This window comes from Hemitrygon akajei, chromosome 23 (genome assembly GCF_048418815.1).
Source record: "Hemitrygon akajei chromosome 23, sHemAka1.3, whole genome shotgun sequence".
NCBI lineage: Eukaryota > Metazoa > Chordata > Chondrichthyes > Myliobatiformes > Dasyatidae > Hemitrygon > Hemitrygon akajei.
The window spans coordinates 23187601-23193600 of NC_133146.1; the positions used below are offsets into that span (position 1 = coordinate 23187601).

Here is a 6000-nt window from a genome sequence, read left to right on the forward strand (position 1 = left end):
GTGTCCTTTGTTTCACGGAATCCTGATTAACCCCTTCCGTACCAGATGCAGAGATCCAGATTGCTGTGTTTACTATACAATGTCAGGATAGATCTTATAGAGTCTCTCAAAAGCAGAGGTGGAGGAGTATGCCTCATGAACAACTCCTCTTGGTGCACAAATATATCAGCGCTGTCCCAATTCTGCTCACCAGAACTGGAATATCTAGCAGTTAAGTGCCGTCCTTTTTACCACGGGAGTTCTCCAAGGTCAGTTTGGTAGCAGTTTACATTTCACCTCAGGCCAATGTCAATCAGGCTTTAGATAATCTGAGCAATGGGATCAACATGCACGAAACAGTGTACCCTAATGCCTTCACCATCGTTTTGGGAGATTTTAACCAGACCAGTCTGGAAAAAAATCACTAAGCAACTATCATCAACAGATCACTTGCAATACCAGAGGAAACAACACACTGGACTATTGCTACACCACCGCCAAGAATGCCTACCGTGCTATTCCACGCCCTCACTTCAGGAAGTCTGATCACCTGGCTGTACTTCTACTCCCTGAGTATAGACAGAGGCTGAAGACTGCAGCACCAGCAGTGAGGACCAAGAAGGTTTGGACAAGGGAAGCACAGGAGTGCCTACAGGACTGTTTTGAATCAGTGGATTGGACTGTATTCAGGGCTTCATCTTTGAATTTGGATGAGTATGCTGCAGTTGTTACCGACTTCATTAAAACCTGTGTGGATGAGTGTGTGCTGACCAAGACTTACTGCACATTCCCAAACCAAAAGCCGTGGATGAACAAGGAGGTACGTCATCTACTGAAGGCTGGATCTGTGGCGTTCAAGTCTGGCAACCCAGACCTTTACCAGAAAACCAGGTATGATTTGCGGAGGGCTATTTCAAGGGTGAAGGGACAATTTAGAACAAGGTTGGGGGCGACATCGGATGCACGGCAACTCTGACAGGGTCTACAAGTCATCACTTCCTACAAAGCGAAACCCAATAGTATGAATGGCAGCGATGCTTCACTACCACATGAACTCAATGCCTTCTATGCCCGCTTTGAAAGGGAGAACACAGCTACAGATGTGAAGATCCCTGCTGCACCTGTTGACCCTGTGATCTGTGTCTCAGGCCGATGTTAGACTGTCTTTAAAGAGAGTGAACCCTAGTAAGACGAAAGGTCCTGACGGCTCTGAAAACCTGTGCCAACCAACTGGCTGGAGTATTCAAGGACATTTTCAACCTCTCACTGCCATGGGCAGAAGTTGCTTCAAAAAGGCAACAATTATACCAGTGCCTAAGAGGAATAATGTGGGCTGCCTTAACGACTATCGCCCAGAAACACTCACGTCGACAGTGATGAAATGCTTTGGGAGGTTGGTCATAACTAGATTGAACTCTTGCCTCAGCTAGGACCTGGTCCCATTGCAATTTGCCTATTGCCACAATAGGTCAACGGTATTTAACTACCTACTACGTAGGTATTTAAACCTCTCTTAAACATAGAAGTCGAACTCACATTCACCATTTCCACTGACAGCTCATTCCACACTCTCACCACCCTCTGAGTGAAGAAGATTCCCCCATGTTCTCCTTAAACATTTCACCTTTCACCCTTAACCCATTATCTCCAGTTCTCGTCTCACCCAGCCTCAGTGGAAAAAGCCTACCTATACCCATTATTGTGTATACCTCTATCAAATTTTCCCCCTCCCCATTCTCCTCTGCTCCAAGGAATTAAGTCCTAACCTATTCAAACTCTCCCTATAACTCAAGACTCATCAGCGTTCTTGTAAATTTTATCTGAGGATGTGTTTTGACATTGGTGGCATTATGGTGGAGAGGGGGCAGAATTTCTGCCAGTAAGTATGGGCCATGAAATGATTTCAGTCCTTGAAGCCAAGTGCAGGACGTGAGCAGAGAGGACCATCCTCCATGTGTCGGTAGGGGACTGTGATGCTGACTCAGGCACCACAGGCAGTACATGGAGGGTTAGAGTGTGGGGCGGCTGATGGGAGAGAAAAAAAACTTGCCGATTTTTAAAATCTTTATCTTCTTACCCTTTTCCTACCTTTCGCGATACTTGGGAATCCCAATGAGCCAGGATTAAACAAGCAAAAATTAGGTTAAATCAAAGCATGACAACCTCAAAGTAATTAGTTGGCCATTGTATTTGTTTTAAGCTCTGTAAATAGCAGTAGCGTATGGTTTGGGGTTGGTTTTAGACCTCTAAGTTATTCACATCTATTTTCCCGATGCAACACATTAAAATCCATTCATAAAAGCAAAAGGCAGGTGCAAAATAACAAAAACTGGGGGAAAGTTGGAGGACTGGAAAATTGCAAATGCGGCTCCACTCTTTAAGAAGGGAGGAAGGCAAAAGACAGGAAATTATAGGCCAGTTAGCCTTGACTGCAGTGGTTGCTAAAATGCTGCAGTCCATTATTTAGGATGAGATTTTGCCGTTTTAGAAGGTACATGATAAAATAGGAGCAACACACACAAAATGCTGGAGGAATTCAGCAGGCCAGGCAGCATCTATGAAAAAGAGTAAACAGTTGACGTTTCAGGCTGAGACCCTTCATCAGGACATTTATCATTTACGTGATAAAATAGCATGGTTTCCTTAAGGGGAAATCTTGCCTAAAATATCTATTGGAATTCTCTGAGGAAATAACAGGCAGAATAGACAAAGGAGAGTCAGTAGATGTTGTTAGCTTGAATTTTCAGAAGGCCTTTGACAAGGTGCCACACATGAGGCTGTTTACCAAGTTAAGAGGCCATGGTATTACAGGAAAGATGCTAGCATGGATAGATTGGCAGACTGACAGGGGCACAGTAGGTATAAAGGGGGGCATTTTCTGTTTGGCTGCCAGTGATAAGTGGTGTCCTGCAGTGGTCACTATTGGGACCTCCTCCTTTCACATTATATGTCAATGATTTGGATGACAGCATTGGATGTCTAGCCAGGTTTGCAAGGATAGGTGGAGGGCAGGTAGTGTTGTGGAAACAGGGAGTCTGCAGGGGGACTTGGACAGATTGGGAGACTGCACAAAGAAGTGGCAAATGGAATATAGTGTAGGGAATTGTATTATCATGCACTTTGGTAGATGGAATAAAAGCTTATTTTCTAAATGGGAAGAAAATTCAAAAAGCTGAGGTGCAAAGGGACTTGGGAGTCCTCATGCAGCATTCCCAAAGGGCTAACTTGCAGGAACGTCAGTGTTAAGAAAGGCACATGCAACGTTGCCACTGATTTTGGGAGGGCTAGAATATAAAAGCTAGGATTTAATGCTGAGGGTCTATTGGGTATTGGTCAGACCGCACGGAGTATTGTGAGCAGTTTTGGGCCCTTATCAAAGAAATGATGTGCTGGCATTGGAGAGGGTCCAAAAGAGGTTCTCAAGAATGAAGGGGTTAACATATGAGAAGTGTTTGATGGCTCTGGGCCTGTACTCACTAGAGGGATCTCAGTGAAACCTATCAAATACTGAAAAGCCTAGATAAGGTGTATGTAGAGAGGATGTTTCCTATAGAGGGGGGAGTCTAGGACCAGAGGGCACAGCCTCAGAATAGAAAGACATCCCTTTAGAACAGAGATGAGGATAAATTTCTTTAGCCAGAAGGTGGCGAATTGGTGGAATTCATTGCCACAGAGGGCTGTGGAGGCAATTTTTTTCCAGAGACAATGCCTACGTCAATTATATTCACAGCTACCACTATGAAGACTGGCTCCAATCATGAACTGCGTTTGGAGATCGTGGTAAGAAGATTGGATTTCATAACACATTTGCAGGTCCATTCCCTAATTTCCTATGAGGTGACTTATGTGAATGTCCTGACTAGTTCCTGAGAAAATACTGTTGGGTTTCCAAGTGAGGGAGGTACAATTTTTTTTATTCTAGAAAAGGTTTGGGCAGATTTGTGGGAAAAAATGTCATGATGCTGGGTTTTGGTGGGTAATGTTCTCCACTCAGACTCAAAAGATTGTGTTCAAATTCCATTCCAGGAATTTAAGTAAATACTGAACCAATACTTACTGTGATAATGACGGAGTGTTGCAGTGTCAGGCTAGGCATTAACCAAAGGCTCTTAAAGGGCCAATGGTGTTGTCCGGACAAGTTGTACCTATTCTCCTCAACCTTTAGTCCAATACTTTTCTATTAATAAACATCATTTTAAAAGAGAAAATGCTGGAAGGACTCAGCAGGTCAGACCGAAACTGGAAGAGAGAAACAAGAGTTGATATTTCAGATTGGCCTTTGTCTAATTTTGAGTGGTAATTTGAAGTCAGGGTGGAGGGCACAAAGGAAATGCCTGTGATAAGGCATAGGCAAGGAGAGATTTCAAGTTGTGATATTGATTTTTCTGGCTGGAATATCCTGCTTATACGCTGCTACCTGTTTTTGGCCACATACAGGAGCAGGTGATTCGTCCCGCACCACCCCACAAACTTGTCCACCAGTTCTCTGTACACCGACTCCTGTCCATCTCTAACACACCCAGCCACGGCAGAGTCATCAGAGAACTTCTGCAAGTGACGAGACTCAGATTTGCACTGAAAGTCTGAGGTGTAGAGTGTGAAGGGGAACGGAGACAGGACAATGCATTACAGTGTGCATTCACAACACATTTCATACATATGCCAGACTTACTAAACCTGATTCCGATAGGAAGGGAAGATGGCGATGTTTGTAGTCAGGGTTGATCTAATAAAGTGGGTCACCACAAGTTGCAGTCGCAGACTTTGCACCTGGCGTTCTCTGAAGTATGTAATAAATTCACAGTTTTGAGTTGCTTCCTTACAACTGCAGCTGATTTACTGCCGTTTCCTGATTGAATGGCTTGCTCGTATTAGGAGGGCTGGAATCTAAAGATATACACGTTTTTTTAAAATTAAAATACTAGAGCTTAAAGTTGCAATATGGTTATGCTTATTGTAACTTGTGGTAGAGGGCTGGGGTAGTAATAAAGTGATCTCTCTTCCTCCCATCCCGGCCTAAATTGCACAGCTCCCTAAGCACGAATAATCAGTTTCCAGCAATTGCAAGTCACAGTATTTCTTTTCGGGGTGGAAATAATGGTTCTTGCCTATTTATCACAAGAGACTGCCGGTACTGCAATGTGGAGATCACCATGTCAGGAAGGCAAACGGGTGATTCCGTCGTTTCGTGGAACGGATGTATTTCCACACAGCGAGGCGAAAATGTTGCGGAGTGGAGAAAAATACCTAAACGCAGCGAGCAGGGTTCGAACCTGCGCGGGGAGACCCCATTGGATTTCAAGTCCAACGCCTTAACCACTCGGCCATCGCTGCCCTGACAAGGATACGGCAGAATGTCACTCTTCACAGCTCCTCCCGCTTCCGTAACTAGAGACGCCCAGGAAATGCCCCCATTCCCTCCCGCTCGGCTTTGGCTGCGGCATTCCCAGTTCGAGAGCCATCGGCGGCCCTCTTCCCGTTTTCGTGCGGGCGACCGCGCCAGCCCAGACGTTGCCACATGGAACTATACCAGCCCGCTCATTGTTCCGCACTTTAAACTGGGCTTCTGTCACCGTTGCCGGTGTCAGTAACTGCTCCCTGCCGGTTTTCATCTGTTCGTTTCTACACCAGCCGAACAAATCTGGTGGCAAAGTTTTCCAACATCAGGATGTCAGCGTCGGAAACTTGTGGATCGATTAACCATTTTCGTTTGCAGTTGTCACCTTTCCTCTGGTTATTTGGGGACAACATACTGCACTCATTGAAATTTGCAACGTCCATTTGGTGATTAATTCCATTCTTCTGGGTTGAAAACCTTAATTATTGTAATTGGTGTATTGTCACATGCACCGAGGTACGGGGGGGACAAAAGCTTGCCGTGCATATTGTTCATACAGATGAAAACATTACACGGTTCATTGAGGTAATATAAAGTAAAGCAATAACAATGCAGAATAATGTGTAACATTTACATAGAAAGTGCAGTGCAGGCAGGTAAACAATAAAACACGAGTTCGTAAC

At 44.7% G+C, this 6000-nt stretch overlaps 1 non-coding gene across 1 annotated transcript; it reads right to left on the reverse strand.

The window, feature by feature from the left end:
• Positions 1-5231: 5231 nt before the first annotated feature.
• trnas-uga (transfer RNA serine (anticodon UGA)) lies at positions 5232-5313 on the reverse strand. The gene has a single exon. It is a non-coding gene; the product is annotated as a tRNA-Ser (tRNA).
• Between the last annotated feature and the right edge of the window lie 687 nt (positions 5314-6000).